General features: G+C 38.0%; 1 protein-coding gene across 4 annotated transcripts in view; it reads right to left on the bottom strand.

Moving 5' to 3' along the window:
• Positions 1 to 18,840, bottom strand: part of Gigyf2 (GRB10 interacting GYF protein 2) — a 128,499-nt gene that overhangs the window by 101,930 nt on the left and 7,729 nt on the right. Inside the window, exon 1 of one of the 4 annotated variants that reach the window (XM_074072009.1) lies at positions 5,305 to 5,327. The exons of the other annotated variants lie outside the window; for them this stretch is intronic. The gene's annotated coding sequence lies outside the window, so the exon portion shown is untranslated. Of the gene's footprint in view, positions 1 to 5,304; positions 5,328 to 18,840 lie in introns of those variants that run through there. 4 annotated transcript variants of the gene reach the window in all.

Genomic DNA, 18,840 nt, shown 5'->3' with positions numbered 1-18,840 from the left:
AGAGACCTTGTGTCTTTAAAACACAATAAAATAAGTAAATGAAAAGATTAAAAATTAAGCCACTTATTTTGCTTTTAAGATCTTAACAAGCACCAAAGAAAACAGAAGAGCCAGGTATTGTGGAGTCTTGCCTGTAATCCCAGCAACTCAGAAGACTGAAGCATAAGGACCCTGAATTGGAGGCTAGCCTGGACTACATGGCAAGACTGTATCTCAACAAACTAATTTAAACAATTTTTTTTAAAGAGCACTTCTTAAAAATGGCTGCATCATCAATACTTTGAATGACATGTTAGTGTATTCATTAAGGGAAGGAGGAAGGAGAAAGGGAGGGTCCTACAATGACAGCAATGACTTGAAAAGTGATCTAGAAGAGTCAGCCTCTATGTATCTAGAAATCTTAGCACTATCTTAACCAATATATTTCACTTCTATTTCCTTGTAATATATGCATAAAAATTATATACTATAGAATAAAAACCTAGTAGACTTTTTAAAATATAAAATATACTAATAATATCATTTTATGATTTCAAGTCTTAAAATTGTTCAGACTTTCTTAGGGTCCAACATTTGGTCAATTTTCATACATGTGCTATAAGCATTTAAACTAAACTTGGATTCAGCAGATCTTTATTTATTTAATTTTTTTTCCTGGTGGTACTGGGGACTGAACAGGGCCTTGTGCATGCTAGGAAAATGCTCTACCACTTCAGCTACACCCCAAGTTCTTTTGTTTTTTTGAAACTCTGTACTAGTTTACTTCCTTTTATTTTTTGAGACCAGGCTTTTACCATGTAGCCCAGACTGGCCTCAAACTTAGGATCCTCCTGCCTCAGCCTACTGAGTACTAGGATTACAAGTGTGTACAACCACACCTGGCTAGTATGATTTTCTAAGTAATGCACAAAATAAAGAGCCTCACAACTGACATGCATGACATCGATTAAGCTTATAATACATCCCAACTGAAATGACTTGGTACCCACACTGTTAAAATAAGTGCCTTGCTTACTAATAAGCCTTGTTACATTATTTACCATAAACCAGTAGAGTGTGCTTCTTTTGGGGTGGGGAAGGAGAGGAAGGACACTGCGGTCTGAACTCAGGACCTTGTGCTCGCTAGACAAGGTTTCCTAAGCCACACACCCTGCCCTTTTGGTTTGGTTTTTGTTTAGTTTTCAGTTTTATTTCAAATAAAATAAAACTGAAATAAAATTGGGTGCCAACTTGGACACAATCCTCCTGTTTATACTTCCAGGGTAGTTGAGATGACAAGCACACACCATGGCACCCAGCTCTTACTGGCTGAAATGGGGTTTCACAAACCTTTTGCTCAGTCTGGAGTGTATTTAAAATCCTCCCAACCTCCATCTCAAGTAGCTAGGATTACAGGTGTGAGCCACCTCATTCAGTTTCAGCATGCTTTTTAAAAGTATGTGGACCTACTTGACTACCAAATAGAGCTGTAGAGACTACATCAATGGTAAGATTTTTGTACTATAAGACATTTTCAAGGAGCCTTTCTAAACCACCATTTTAAACCTCACCTAGCCAAATGTTTTATACTCAAACCTTTAGGGGACATCTGACGTAGAAAATGACACTGAATTTATAAAAACAAGTCAGGGTTTGAACCAGATTAAATAAAAGCAAATGGACTCTAATTAAAAATCTAGGAGGTAGACTACTTGCTTAGGAGGTCCTGGGTTCAATCCCCAGTTCTACCAAAGGGGGGGAAAATTTAAAAAAAAAAAATTTTTTTGGAGGCACTGTGATTTGAACTCAGGACCTCACACTTACTGGGCAGGTACCCTTGAGCCATTCCACCAACTCCTTCAAATTATTTGTTATTTGTGAAATACTACAATCACTCTTGGTGATTTAATTTTTTCCTCTTTAACTTACCACAAGGCCATCATATATAGGCACACAGGCTGTGGAAGGACAAAACTCCAGGGGTGCTATTAACACAAATGACACAAATAGAGACCCTGGAGTTATGTAGTGCATCTTGGGCCCAACTGCAGGCAGCACTTCTGAATTACAAAAGAAGCCCTGTATTGGGATAGCATCTAGGGAGCAAAGAGCAAGGAAATCATGTTCCAGCAAATTTAACATCCTATAAACCTTTAGGTACTACAAAACCACCGAAACAAACAAACATTAAAAGTTCAGATGCTTTAAGGTCTTGAACTGGGAAACTAGTTACCATTTACAACATGATTTCCCTAAGAAAAGTACTTCCTACTGTGAACACTTCTTAAGAACTCTTAAGAACCTAAGAATAATAATCCAAACAATTATCAAGAGACCAGTATCACTCAAAATAGTTCTGCTCATTCTCCTTTACGAATTAAAGCAAGAAATCTAAGCAGTATAGCTATTGAAGAAATCTAACTTAAGCACTAAATTCTGTACTCATAATTCTGAGTTTCCCACCCCAGATTGCTGTTCCCAATCAATTTAAATGACCCCAGGTTTAATGGATTTGTATGAACTGGAGGAATTGTCTTATACAATGCCTCTGAATTATAAATTAGTTGGAATGAAATCGTGCCTTATCTCTAAATATTCTTTTCCAAGGATGTAGTAAGATGAAGTGAGAACAGGTTTCCCCACCATTTAAAATCCAACCTAGACAAATGTTTTCAACTCAAACCATTAAAATCTTGTGACTTTTAGAAAACAGCTCTGAATTTATAAAACTATTCAAGATCTGAGCCAGACTGTGGACTCTGTGCCCCATGATGCTACACTGCCTCTCTAGACTGCCTTCTCTTGAAACCAGTTCCCTTTTCCTCCATGCCTAGCACTACTACCCTGGTATTTTGTCCCCAAAATTTGCTCTTTTCTTTTTCTCTCCTTTCCTAACTTTCCTCAGAGTACCCATGGAATATTCTGAACATTCAGTTCAGTTACTATCCTGAACTCTTTTTTTTTTTTAAATCTACAGTGATACGCCCTATTAATCTTATATATGTATAACCCTGCTCACTAAATTGTAGAGTAGCAAAAAGGTCATGCAGGGAATGGGTAGATAATAACAGCAATGAAAAATTCTCCCACAATTGTGTGTGTGTGAGTGTGAGGGGCTGGGGCGGGGGGCGGGGGGGGGGGGGAGGACTGGGGTTTGAACTCAGGGCTTTGCACTTGCAAAGCAGGTGCTCTATCACTTGAACCACACCTTCAGTTCATTTTACTCTGGTTATTTTGGAGATGAGGGTCTCTCAAACTATTTGCCCAAGCTGGCATCAAACCAGGATCCTCCCAATCTCAACTTCCAAGTAGCTAAGATTATAGGTATGAGCTACCAGCACCCAGCTTTCCCACAAATTTCTAAACAGCCGTTGGTGAGGAGAGAGGCCCCACTCCCACCCTGAACTACAAATTTGATTTTTTTTCCTACCTTATCACTTTGGGGTAGACTCAGATTGAATGAGACTATACCAAAACAGGTACCAACTGAAAAGATACTGCTGTTTTCAGTAGCATCTGCCAGCCAGGCGCAAAAGGCCACTCATCTGAAACTCTACTTCTCTATCCCTCTTCTGGTCATTTTCCCTCAAATCTGGTTAACTTTCCAACATCCTTCTTGCATCATTCTTTCACTATGTCCACACTTTTTCAACTCATGTCTGGATGATCCCAAAAAATTTCTAAACTGGGAGTGGTGGGACATGCCTATGACCCCAGGATTAAGGCAGGAGAATCATGAGTGTCAGGTGAGCCTGCGGTACATAGCCAATGCAAAGCCTGCCCAGGCTACATAGTGAGAACCTGATTTAAAAAAAAAAAAGATGGGCACAGTGGCTCAAGTCTGTAATTCTAGTTACTTAAAAGGATACGATTGGGAATATAGAGGTTAGAGGCCAGCCCTGGCAAAAAATATTTGCAAGACCGCATCTCACCCAACAGCTGGTGCGTGCCTGACATCCCAGTTACATAGGAGACTGAGATCAGGAGGAATGCAGCTCCAGGCCAGCCCAGGCAAGAAGGTTCATGAGAACCCCATCAACAAAAAAGGCTGGGGCTGGGCTTGTTGGTGCTCACGTATCATACCAGACATTAGTAGAAAGCATAAAACAAAAGGAGCACGATCCAGGCCAGCCAAGCAAAAACTGAGACCCTATCTCAAAAGTAACAAAAGCAAAAAGGATTGGAAGTGTGGCTCAAGTGGTGCAGCACCTGCCTCATAAGCACAAAGCCCTTAGTTCAAACCCCAGTACATCCAGAAAAAAAAAAATCTAATTTGTTTCCCTAAGCCTTAAGATCAATTTCCACAAAGCACCAATCTGGTCACAGCCTATCATTCTTTTTAAAAACATACTATTCAGGGTAAAGACTCTTGAGTACTTCAGGTTCCCATCAATGTGACAATCCATGCATCCCCAACTCAATCCTCCCAACTCCCACTCAAACTCAAAGCAAAATGAGGACCTTTCTATTGCCCACTGATTTATTTTTCAATGGTTCTCCTCATGCCATGCCCTTCCCCCCAGAAGCTAGTCCTTAGCATAGACTGCTAAAACCAAAGATCCATTCAAACTACCTACTTCAAAAGTATTTCCCAAGGTGACAAAGCAATGATCTCTCTGGAAAATCTAAAACAGAGAGGATGCAGAAATAGAATGGAATATATAGGATTCAAGGCTGGGGAGGAGGAACTTTTCAAATCTCTATTACAAAGCTTGAAAGAAAGCAGGAAATACAAAGTAACAAAAGAGGATGTCACACTAAGTATGGTTTTGGACAAAATGAATATAAGGTACCTGAGAAGATGTCCAAAAGAGCTTGCACTGTGGAGTAGAGTCAGGATGGGAACACAGATTTGGAAGTGAATCCAAGCAGTTATAATCAAAAATTGAATGAGGCTACTCCAAAGCAGAAATCAGGAAGTGATAAGAACATGAAGAGGAACAAAGCTTCAGCAAACACTATAGTGTAGGATACAGGAAGAAAAAGAGCATATGGGAAGACATATCCAGCTCAAACTCTTCACCTAAACTCAAGTTTGCTGATTCTTTCTTCTCTTGTAGGTGCTGCTGTGACCTCATCCACCATACCTACAACAGAGCTCACATTAACTTCCAGTAAGCTAATGATCACTCTTACCTCCTGTTTCCAATTCTGAAGGTAAACGTGTTACCAGCCTAAGAAGTGTCTCTCTACACCTCTCTTCATGTTCAAGGTAAACATGGATTCACATACGTGTTGTAGAGAAGGGTGATAACTTACTTCCTTTTAAAAACTAGCATACTATATATTTCACTCTGAAACATGCATTCTTCTCAATATACTTACATGAAATACAGAGTTAGGCCATGGTTTTGAAAGCCAGATAACGTTCCATGGAAATGAGTGATTTCAGTCAGACAGCGTAGCATACACCTGGAATCCAGCACGGAGGCTGAAGAGGATTTGAATTCCAGGTCAGCCTTGGCTACACAACAAGACCTTGTCTCAAAAATACAAAAAAAAAAGGACTGGAGGCATGGTTCAAGAGACAGAGTGGCTGGCTAGCAAGTGCGAGGCTCTAAGTTCAAAACACTAGTACCACCAAAAAAGGAAAAAAAAAATGAACTGACTTCCAGTTTTTTGTCACTATGAACAATGTTACAATAAACAATCTTCTAAACTTACACTTTTACTACTGGACAGAATGCTTACTTATTAGTTGTTTACTTACAATGATGTACATATGGCTTGGGTGTTATAAAGATCTCCACAAAACAGAAATGCTGTAGAGACTGGGAAAAATGAGTTTTCCTTAAGTAATTTGACCCTTTGCTGTAACTGTGCCTGAAGCAAGATTATAAAATATGAATAATAAATTTCCTCATTGTTTCTCTAGTTAGTTTGAATTGGGTTAATATCATTTCTAAGAAAAGTCTTAAGTAGCGAGACATGTAGGGTGCTACATTCATTCAATTAACATTTACTCCAGTCACTTTGTCACCCTGGAGTACAAAAAGGAAAACTAGCCATAGTCTTTTAACTCACAATTTAAGGGACAATTACAATACAGTCAAAAAAAAATATATATATATATATATATATTTATATATGATGTATAATATGATTTATTTAGATAAGCTTGTTTTAAGTTTACTATAATGAAGTTCAGTATAATACACATTGTGCATTCAATACAATACAAAGTTTCATACTATTATTTTGTGATGGATTTTTGTTAGGGATCAAATCTAAGGCCTGGTACATGCTAAGCAACCTGGTACATGCTAAGCAACCTGGTACATGCTAAGCAAGTACTCTACCTTATCCCCAGCTTCATATGGTTATTTTTATTTAGCTTTCACTTAGGCATATCTTGAAACCAGCTAGATTTTAACTTTTTAAGGACTGAATACTATACCTGTTTTTGATGCATTCAAAAATGGTAACAGTGGTTCCCAGAGCAAGCATTAAAACATATGCTAAAATGAAGTTTAGGCCTGGGTTACATAATACATTACAAGTTTTAAAAGAAGGGGTATAGCTCAGGGGTACTAGCGTTTGCATAGCACGTACAAGACCCTGAGTTTGATTCCCAGCACTGAAAAAAGGGGGCAGGAGAGGGAGGTAAAATGCTGATCAAGACCACTTTGGTGTCCCAAAAAGTTTGCTGAAGCAACAAGAGTTCTAAACCACATGTGAACAAATCAGTTTCCAAAAATAAGAGGATCTGTGCTATACTAGCCTTCCTTGAGTCAGAAAGAATGTCCAATGGCCACTGTTCCTTTGAATGGGCTAATATAACTCAAAGAACTTCATCGAAGCTAAATGTAAATGTCTTCCTTGCAAATGACATCAGTATTCAAATCAAAAAACATTTTAGGGTGGAGATGTAAAATTTCTGTGGTACTGAGATTGAACTCAGGGCCTTATCCTTGCTATGCAGGTGCTTTAACCTTTGAGCCACTCCACCAGTTCTAGGAACTTTCTTAATAGAAACATTAAATACACAGAATTTTTCTGAAAATCATGTATGTTTACATGTTCTTAAATGCAAAAAACTTTGTGGAAGAATGCACAAGAAACTAACTACAGTTCTCTTGGGAGAAGGGTGGATAGTATCATGTGGCCAAGATCTACTTCCCATCTGACATGGTGCACACACATGTAATCCCAGCACTCAGGAGGCTGAAGGAGGAGGACAGAAAGTTCCAGGCCACCAGGTGCTGGTGGCTCACACCTGTAATCCTAGCTATTCAGGAGGCAGAGATCAGGAGGATCATGGTTCAAAGTCAGGGCAGATAGTTCAAGAGACACTATCTCAAAAATACCCAACACCAAAAAAGGCTGGCAGAGTAGCTCAAGTGGTAGAGCACCTGCCTAGCAAGCATGAGGCCCTGAGTTCAAACCCCAGTACTACTAAAAAAAAAAAAAAAAAGAAGAGAGACCTGGTGGACTGGGGTATATCTTAAAAGGTACAGCACTTGCCTAGCAAATTCAAGGCTGTGGGTTCAATGTCCAGTACAACAAAAAAGAAAAAAAATATTAGTAGAGTCAAGAGACAATTCAGCCAAAATGGCAGGAAGGATGAGGTTTCAGAAAACAAATAGGGCAAAAAAAAAAAAAAAAAAAAAAACACATTTCTATCTACCTGTGACAAGAGAAGTAGATCCAACTAACAGTATACTTCCAAGGTTATTTTTTGTGGGTGCTTTTTTTAAGGGGGGGAGGTTGATAGGAAATTGAGGGTAATCACATATTATGGCCTCAGTTTTCTCAGAGGAATAGGTGAGTGTCAAAGAAGATGACAGAGAAGGGTTTGGAAATGTATAAACGGATGGCTGATGTAAGCTAGAAGTTTTTGGTTTTTTCTTAAATAAACCTGACCTAGGAATAATGGAAAATTTATAAAAGAAAAAGTATAAAAAAGAACAGAAAGTCCCCTCAGTTTCCTCTACTATTAATAACTTACATTACCACAGTATAGTCCTCAAAACCAAGAGATCAACATCAGAACACTGCTATTAACCAAACTCATGAGTTTATTCGAATTTCACCAGTTCTTCCAACAATGTCCACATTATGTTCCAGGATCAATCCAGGATAGGAGTTCTGAAGGTCCAATCAACATAGAGAGGGCACCTATATGAGTGGCCTCTTTCTCCAACTTGACAGTCTAGGAACAACAGGACTAAACAAGGATTAGGGTTTTGTCAGCACAGAGACTAGAAAAGTAAGAGGGCAAACTGGAGGGTACTGGCAAAAGTATGATTGAGGCACAATGGGGAAGGATGTAAAGACAGAAGAGAATTAACAAATCTGAAATGTTAGTAAACATCAAAAATACAAGTTTAACAGGAATAAAATTAAGCAGTAAAAGAATTAGAGATAGCAGTAAAAATCAAAGAACCAAGAACTTGGGAGGATTGGCTGTGTCATCTACACAGACTCTTGAGGTCACCTCAGGATAATGGCAGTTTTGATTAAAACAGTTAATCAAAAGGTAAAACTATGGTGACACCTTATTATCTGATAATAATGAAGGAAGCAGAGAGTTATATTACCAGGGAGCAAGAACTTCAAAGGAGAAAGTATTTTGTACAAAGATAGGAAAATTTATGGCTAGGATGAATCTATATAATCGATCCTCTAAATCATAAAGTGTTTGTGTGAGGGTATTAGTAACCGCACAGATTCAATGAGAGAAAACCAGGCTGAATAATCCCCTAGTAAAAAAGCATAATAGTATATGAATGGGTGATGATGAGAGCATAACATAATCTGTTTCCTGTCACACCTACCACAGCACAAAGGAATTAGTGATAACCACAGAGAGTTAAAGAGTGCAAGATGGGCTTCTCCTACCTTAAGAAGCCAGAAATATATGAACAATTTAACACAAGAGAGAGGTACAGCACAAAATGACATTTCAGAAAATTCTGGAAAAAGAGAAGCACCAGGAAAGGCTGAGTCAAGAGAAGAAACTAGGTGGTATAAGGATGAAATTTCAACAAAGGATGAATAACCACATGGACTTAATTCTGGACAATGACAGATGGAGATATGAATACATAGCACAATTGAATTAGTAAGCCCCATGAATTCTGAGAGAACTTGTCCTAGGATCTCTGAAAAATAAAAGCATTCAAGCCTTTGAGTAAGGAGTCCAAAAGAGACCTAAAGTACTTTTGAGCAAAGATGGGCAAACTATTCTGGTAATTCTGAGACTGCCTTATTAGCATGTCTTTCTCATGCTGAAAGCAACTATAACAGAACAGATGACTTTCAATCTCTCTCCTCTGGCCTCCCTCCTCTCTGGCTATTCCAATTTTAAGGACAGACTTCAAACAAACTGGGTGCCAGTGGCTCATACCTGTAATCCTAGCTACTTGGGAGGCTGATATTAGGAAGGTCACTGTTCTAGGTCAGCCAGGACAAAGAAAAGTTCAGAAGACCCCATCTCAATGGAAAAAAGCTAGGTATGGAATTATGTGCCTGACATCCCAGCTATAGTGGGAAGTAAAATAGGAGGATCACAGACCAGGCTGGTCTGGGCAGAAAGCAAGAGCCTATCTCAAAAATAACCAAAGAGAAAAAGGCTGGAGTTGTGGCTCAAGTGGTAGAGTACCTAGCACAGAACCCTGAGTTCAAACCCTAGTACCACTTTAAAAAAAAAAAAAAGAAAGAAAAGAAAGATGTCAAAGGTATATCTGCAAATGTTAAAAAGAGCTGACTTAAAAACTGCTGAGAATATATTTCTACATAACTGTTATTTCTGATCTTCTCCATTACTCAAAATTCCTTAAAGTGAAGTCAAGTAACATATTTCTTCTTCAACAAATTCGTCCTTGTACTCAACAATGGATTTTATATAATCTGGCCCTTTTGTCAACTTCTAAATGAATCTGAGCTACATTCAGCCTTCACTATCAATTGTTTTATCTCTGATTATCAGTATAATTACTTTTGTTTCTCTCTCTGTCTTTTTGTTGTTGCGGACTTCCTCATTTTTAACTAACTTAGCTCTTGTTTGAGACTTTATCATTCTGTGTTGAATTAAATTTTCGATGGAGGGAAGAGAGAAGAAATCAACCTGGTTCTTTCTAACTGTTGGGTTTATAACAAAGACAAGATAGACACTGGCCTCTCACTGTTAAGGTCTATCCAGGGACAGCACAGAGGAGCCAGACAACTGCAGGGCCAGGTAATCTTCAACACGAGAAGCTGCAGATTTATGTGATTAAGTCCCATCTTGATAAGCACAGCAAGGAAAAGCCAAAGCAAATGCAGAATCAGAAACTGTGTCTGATAATTCAACTTTGAAAGTATTCCTCAATATAGTTTCCCAAGTCTTAAAGACTCATTAATCATCAACTCAAAACATATAGTCCTCTGAAAACCCTCTAAATCTCTCTTATAAAAACCATCTGCTATTGCAAATCTCTTATTTCCTAGGTATGGCAAAACCTGCGGTGAAGTCTAGCCATAGACATACAAGAGTAACACAGAATGAACATAAAAAACCTTTATTTGTCCCATTCTCTACTTCTGTTTACCCAAAAGCAGAAAAAAAGACCTACTTCCCCACTGCTAGCATTCTTCACATATATTAAACAAATAGTTCTGTTCCCACTCCCAATAGTCAGGTACTTTTATCTTAACCAGATCTAGTTTAAGGTAATACAAGATTAATGACTTTATTAGTGCAATTTAGGTTAATTCAAAAAAATTTGGCAAAAGACTAGGGGTGTGGCTCAAGTTCTACAGAGTTTACCTCACAAGCATGAAGCCAGGTATTCAAACCCCAGTACCAGCAAAAATGAAGTTTAGCAATATCTATTAAGTATAAACTTTTGTTTTTGTTTTGAGACAGGGTCTTACTACGTAGCCCAGGCTGGCCTTGAATTCGTGATCCTCCTGCCTCAGCCTCCCAAGTGATGGGAGATGTGCATCACTCCCATCCCCGTCCACCCAGCTTCTACTAAATCTAAATAAATGCCTATCCCATTAGGCTATAATCCACCACTAGCTCTAAACCCAAAAGAAATAAATTTGTATTTTTACTAAAAGACAAAAAACTTAACAGCCTTACGCATAACTGACAAAAACTGACATTCATCAGTGCAAATGTTCATCAAAAGGTGAATGAATACACAAACAGAAGTATATTCATATAAAATGTTACTCAACAATTTTTATAAAAAACCAACTACTGATACTAGCAGCAATATTGCATAAATTTCTCAGATGCTCCCGGACAGCTATTGTTCAACAAAAGCAGCCAGCCACAAAGGAACATATAGTGTATAATTACTATATGACATTCAACAATAGGTAAAATAATCAACTGCAACAGATGTCAGAAAAGCACTCTCCATGGAAAAGGGGGACTGACTAGGAAAAAGGACCCTTCTGGAGTGCTAGAAATGTTCACTATCTTGATCTAAGCAGTGACTACAGAAGTATATACATAAGTAAAAACTTACCAAACTATACACTTCACATTTGTGCACATATTTACCATATTTCATATCTCTATTTTAAAAGGTTAAACCATAAATGGTTTAGCTAGAAAAAAAAATAATACAATTGAAAATTGTATTATAGTGGCTCACACCTATAAATCCTAGCTACTCAGGAGGCAGAGATCAAGAAGATCGAGGTTGGAAGCCAACCTGGGCAAATAGTTCTCAAGACTAGATCTCAAAAAAATCCTTCACAAAAAAAAAAAAAAAAGGCAGGGGTGGAGGGAGTCACTCAAAGTGTAGGCCACACTTTTTTTTTGTAGTACCACAAAAAAAAAGAAAAAGAAAAGAAAAATTGCAGGGCCAAGCATGTTGGCTCACAACTTTAATCCCAATTACTCAAGAGGCAGAGATTAGGTTAGAAGTTTGAGGTCAGCCCAGGCAAAAAGTCATCAAGAGCACATACCAACAAAGAAAGCATGCATGGTGGGGTACTCCTGTAATTCCAGCAACTTAGGAGGCTATAGGTTAGAGGACTGAGGTCCAAGGTCAGCCACAGGCAAAAAACAGGAGATCCTATCTAAAAAAAACTAAGGTGAGAAAAGGCAGAGGCATGGTTCATGTAGTACAGCACCTGCCTAGCAAGCACATGCCCTGAGTTCAAACTCCAGTTCTGCCAAAATAATGGATACATATTTATATATATAAGTTGTGTATATGTATATGTATTTTAGTGGGCCTAAAGTGGTGGTACAAGCCTGTAATCCCAGCACTCAAAAGGATGCAACACAGGAAGATCACAGGAAGATCACAAGTTCTAGACCCTGTCTCAAAAAAACAAACAAAATACCAATACATATAACAACATGGATGAATCACAGACAGTAAAGTAGGCAAAAGCAGCCAGACCCACAAAGCATACATACTGAACAATTCTATTTACATAAAATTGTAGATGACCACAGAAAATGATTAGCAGTAAGGAAGGAAAATGACTACATAAAAAGTGACGAGAACTCATGGAGAGTGATGATTGCACAAGTATCTGTCACAACTCATTAAAATTAAAATGTACACTTGACTTGAGCATACTTAAAATGAAGGCCTTTCAGTGTACATAAAAAAAAATGACTGATTTTTAACTCTTTTTTTTTTTTAAAAAAAGACTAAGCTTAAAGTAAATAACACTCCCCTCTCCAAAAGCAAATTTTAAATTCAGTTCCTCAAGGGGAACAAGAAGAATATGAACAGTGGACAAACCTGACAAGGTGTTCAGGTGAACATAAGGGCAATAACCTATGCTAACAGCATGTGCTCTTGATATGCTGTGATATAAAGGCATTTCACCTCTTGTCATCTTCTACAATGACAGTCTAATCGTGAGAAAAATCACCAAACTCTAATAAACAGGTAATATACAAAATACTGGGCCAGTAACTTAAACTTGTCAAGGTCACCAAAAACAAGGAAAGTAAGGGGAAGTATCCCAGCTAAGAGAAGTCTAAGGATATATGACTAAATGTAATATAGTGTTCTGGATGGGATCTTCAAACAGAAAAGTATACTAGTAAAACTAAGGAAATGTGAGCTGGGCATGGTGGTGCATGCCTATTTTTGAGGCCAGTCTGGCCTATAAAATAGATTCTGTATCAAAAAAAAAAAAAAAAAAAAAGCAATTTCTCACATCTTGAATGCTCAATAAACACAGGTGATGCCTAACTAAGAAATCAGAGACTATATCAGAGACTGAAAGGACAGCTTCATCATAGCACAATAGACTCTTTTTAAAGGAATTATAACGGATCACGACTTCCACAAATACGTATCTATTCAGCACTGCAGAACCCACCTCAACAGAAAAAAGCTGGGCATGGTGGCACGCACCTGTTATCACAACAATGGCAGGAAGGTGACAGAGCAAAAAGAGCACTGGTGGCTCATGCCTATAAACTTAGCTTCTTGGAAAGCTGAGATGAAATAAGAGTTTTGGGGTACAGCTTAATGGTAATGAGTAGTTAGCACGTACAAGGCCCTGGGTTCAATTTCCAAAAACAAAAAAAATTTTAAAACCTCAATGATATGCTTATTCCAAATTCAAACAATTTTAAATTATTTTAAGAATTCAACATAGGCTAGGGATACAGCTCAGTGGCAGTAAGCTTGCCTAGCATGCCTGAGGCCCTGGGTTCCATCCTCAGCACTGGGAAGAAAAAAAAAAAAAAAGAAATGAATATGATGAATAAATTCTAATACTGAGAACTGCTGTACTCCTCAAAACAGCAGTTCAAAAAGTATGGCCTTTGTAACTTCAAAATTACTTTCATCGTAAAACTATTAAGACATTATTTGCCTTTCCACTGCTACAGCATTTGCATTGATCGTACAAGTGAATAGGTAAAACTGCTGGCACCGCAACATCATTCAAGCTAAAGACACCGAACTATACTTGTAATCATTCTGTTCTTCACTGTCATGTGACATATACGTACAAAAGAGGAAAGACACTTTTACTTAAGATTGTCTTTAAAAACAGTATTAACTATATTAATCTTGATCCCTGTGTACACATATTTTTAATACTCAATGTGATGCATAGACTATTAATATGGTACTACATACACAAAATAATGAAGAAGGACACTTATGTCACTTTCAGGGCTGCAAGCTCAACTAGCTGCTTTTTCTTCATGGAAGATCTTGAAAGAACAGACACGTAAGTATGGCTATCCAGACTTGGATCTTTTTTTTTGGTGGTACTCAGGTTTGAGCTCAGGGCCTCACACTTGCTAGGCAGTCACTTGAGCCACTCTGCCAGCCCTTTTTTGTGTTGGGTATTTTCGAGATACAGTCTTGAAAACTATTTGTCTGGGGCTGACTTCGAACAGGGATCCTCCAGATCGCTGCCTCCTGAGTAGCCAGGATTAGGCATGGGCCACGGGTGCCCAACTCAGACTTGGATCTTCAGCAGACATTTTTTTCAAGACTGTTACTTCAAAAAAACAACTGAGAGTACTTGGTGCTAATTATAAAATATTGAAATTTCAGGCAAAGGTTAGAATTTTAGGAAACTCCTACTTATCATCAGGAGTTTGACACTTCTCTAATACCTAGACTCTTCTAAGATTTAAATCCTTTTCTGATAGTAGTTGATATTAAAGTGATTTTTGACACTGTACAATATAAAATATCCACTTAATACGCAAGGTTAAGACCAATAATGTTACAAATGCAAAAAAAATATGAAGTTCAGATTTCACATTGCAACTAACCTTTTAAAAAATTACTATTTGTCAACTCTTAGCCTAATATCAAAGGATTATTTACAATTATCTAAAAAAGGTACTAAAATAATCCCTTTTCCAACCACATACGTAACTTGTTAGAATGAGTTTCCTTCACACAGTTCAACTAAGTAAGCCTCAGCACATTGAATGTAGAAGCAGATATGTAAGCCAAGCTGCCTTCCATAAAGTCCAACATGAAAGTCAATTTGCAAAAAGGTGAAACAATGAGTCTTCTCACCCACTTTTTACAAATGTATTAGAATACAGGTATTTTTTCATTAAAAATACATTTTATGTTAACATGCAGTAAGTTTATTTTTAAATGAATTAATATTTTTTAATTTCTCAAAATGATAAATATAGGGGTATAACTTAAAAAAAAAAAAAAAGCTCTTTGGGATTTTCAATAATTTTTTAGAGGGCAAAAGGGTCCTGCTATGGTTTCAATGCATCCCCCAAAATTTGTATGTGGAAACTTAATCCTCAGCACAAGTGTTGGGAGGCAGAGCCTAATTATAGATAATTAGGTCACCAGGCTCTATTCTCATGAATGGATTAATGTCATCAACCAGAAAACTGGTTAGTTATCGCTAGCGTGAATTTCTATAACAGTGACTTTGACCCCAGTCTTGTGCCCAAGCCCTTGTCCTCTCCCCCCTTTCTCCTCTCTTTTTTTCCCTCTCACCTTCCACCAAAGGATGATGCAGCCTGAAGGCTTACACCAGATGCCAGTGTCATGCTCTTGGATTTCCCAGGCTCCAGAACCATAAGCCAAAAAAAATCATTGCTCATTATAAATTACCAAGTCTCCAGTATTCTAAGAGAGAAAACTGACTAAGACAAGTCCTAAGATCAAAAAGTTCGTGCCAGGGATGTAGTTTAGTGGTGGAGTGCTTACCTAGCATGCCCAAGGCCCTGAGTTAGTTCAATCCCCAGTTCTGCGAAAGTAACATGTATCTCCAAGAAAAGAGGGAAAAATGACAAATAAAAGAAACAAAGAACCATAAAGCCAGATGCCCCGTGGTTCACTCCAGTAATTCTAGCTACTACACGGTTCCAAGCAAGCCCAGACAGATGGTTTGTGAGACCCCATCTCGAAAACACCCAACACAACAACAGTGCTGGCAGAGTGGCTCAAGTGGGGAGCGAGCGTCTGCTTAGAAAGCATGAGCCCCAGTTCAAACACCAATACCACCAAAAAAAAAAAAAAAAGAAGAAAACCCACATAAATTTAAAAGAAATTAATAGGAACTAATACATACACACAGACCCTGAGAAACAAATCAAAGGCACAAAATATCACTAGTGACAAGAACACCAAGATCAAAAATGTAACACTTACTCAAAAAATAAGTAAGGTTTAAAACTGTATCTTTTCCAAGAACAGAAAGACTTCACATTTAGGAACTTAGGAACTTACGGTGTGACTGTACGAATGCCTCTCCCACAAGGCTGTTAGTCTCATGAATATAGGACAGTGTGTGTTTTGCTCACCACTAGTGCTAGCCAGGCCCCTGGCACAAAGTAAGTATTCAAATATTTGTTGGGTTAAAAAAAATTTTTAGAGACCTGAAAAATAACCAAATAACATGACTATTCCAAATTTATAAAGAGGAAATTTTACTATCAAAATGTAGCTATTTAGTAGTAATAACAATCATAAAAGCTATCCTTCACTGAGAGCTATTATTTATTGCATTCTAGGCACTACACTGAGCATTTTATTGTTTTTAAGGAAAGGTCTCACTCTGTAGGCTGAGCTGGCCTCAAACTCTCAATCCTTCTGCCTCAGCCTCCCAAGTACTGGGGTTACAAGCAAATGCCACCATACCCAGCTACATTTTAGATTTAAGTCCCACAACAACGCTGGGATAAACTTTGCTGGTAGGAAAGTAAGGCTCCAAGAGGTTAACTTTTCTAACACTCTATGCAGTAAGTGACAGAAAATTAAACTCCTGTCTCTGCTCAAAAGCTCACAAGCTTTTCACTACACAATAGTGAAAATAGTGCTCAAAATCACTTTGTTACCTTCCTCACCATTTCCTTGAAATTTTTAGATGAATTATTTTTGGAAAATGACTCCTTCCTCTTTTTCTTGATCTTCCACTCTGTTCCACTATCCCCAAACTCCCAAATACTATATATTTGCCTCAGTATAGAAAGCCCTTTTTTAGGAAAAGGCATTATGTTCTTTTCTACCAGAAACTTCATCAACAATGGTAGAAGTAGTATAGAAGTCTTAAAAGAACAAAAAAAAAAAAAGAGTATCAGTTTCCAGGCAACTTTGACCCACTACACTTGCAGGATGGCTTTACATCTAGTTACGTGGAGGACACGGGGCCAAGGTCTGGGCAGCACCACATCAATGCCCAAGGCACCGATCCTAAGAGCCCCTGGCTGATGGCCGTTCCTGTACTGCTGTCAATTCCTCGCCAGTCTCTACAACCAAAGGATCAAAGCTGAAGAGACTAGAGTTCCCAAAACTTCCTCCAGGCCCAGGGCAACTTTAACAAAAGAAGTCTGGCCTCTAAACATCATACTGGCCACTAAAGATGACTCTAAGAAGAAAAAGGATTATTATTATCTTTCTCTCCACTGATTTAGAAAATAGAAACACATTTTCCTTACTTTTGGTGAAAGAATAAAAATAAATTAGCAAAAGTAAACTATTCTAGAAAAAATTGCAGTGCCATAAACATTGCATGGTATGGAAAACAAGCCACTGTTTTCCAGAGAGGGATCCCCAGAGCCTATGAAAATTTTACAGATTATATAAGAAATCTTTGTAAACTTCACAAAGTCTTGATACATGGTCTTACCTCAATGTCTGGATTTAAGAAAATGTACAATTTGATAAAAGACTCTTCTACCTTAAAAATAAATTCAGCTACAATCCGCTATTTTTAAAAAGTTTTTTTCTTTTTCTTTTTTTTTTTAAACCTTGATTAAAAAAAAAGTGTCAGAGAAAGTCAGATTTGGGCTGAGCACCAGTGGCTCATGCCTACAAACCTAGCTACTGAGAAGGCAAAGCTCAGGAGGATTGCAGTTTGAGGTCAACCCACGCAAATAGTTTAAGAGACCCTAATCTCAAAAATACGCAACACAAAAAAGGGCTGGCAGAGTGGCCCAAGTGGTAGAGTGCCTGCCTAGCAAGTGTGAAGCCCTGAATTCAAATGCCAGAACCACCAAAAAAAAAAAAAAGAAAAAGAAAAAAATCACATCTGTGGCCTGTCAGAAGATCTCTCTAGAACACATCAGTTTTATTAATAATGCCTATAATTTGCATCAAAAATCTAGATATATGAATATAATAACATTTAAACCAGAAGCCACCAAGTGTGTATGTATGTGTGTGCACATGCACTGCAAACACAACTAGGACTTCAAAATGTTCCATCAAAAAGTTTATGGGGTTGGAGGCATGGATTAAGTTGGAAGAACATCTGCCTAGCAAGCACAAGGCCCTGAATTCAAACCCCAATTTATAGCCAAGTGTGGTAGTATGTGCCTGTAATCCCAGCATTCAGGGATCGAAGTCAGGAAGATCTCAAGTTCGAGGCCAGCCTGGGCTATGCAGCAAGACCCTATCTCAAAAAAAAAAAAAAAACATAATTTGTTACATATATATATATATGTGTGTGTGTGTACACACATATACACACACATATATATATGTGTGTATATATATATATATATAAATATATACATGTATTTTTTTTTAAGGTACTTCAAGGGTTGGGGGTGCAGCTCAGTGGTAAAGCACGTGCTTAGCACACACAATGCCTGGGTTTGATCCCCAACACCACACAATTATTATGTAATAATTCTAGAATACAAAAGCATAATTTCAGCCAGGTGCTGGTGGTTCACACCTATAATCCTAGCTACTTGGGAAGCTGAGACTGGGAGGATCACAGTTTGAGACCAGGCCAGACAAAAAGCTTACAAGATTCCATCTCAAAAAAATCAGAGAAAATGGGGGTATGGCTCAAGTGGTAAAGCACCTACTTTGCAAGCACCAAGCCCTGAGTTCAAAGCTCAGTCTTATAAAAAAAAAATTATTTCAAAAATTTACACTATGTCACTGTCCTCTCCCAACAACAAAGGTCCCCACTACTGCTCTAATAATGTGCATA

This window comes from Castor canadensis, chromosome 4, assembly GCF_047511655.1.
Source record: "Castor canadensis chromosome 4, mCasCan1.hap1v2, whole genome shotgun sequence".
NCBI lineage: Eukaryota > Metazoa > Chordata > Mammalia > Rodentia > Castoridae > Castor > Castor canadensis.
Note: the sequence above shows the minus strand (reverse complement) of the source record. Positions and strands in the feature narration are given on the sequence as shown.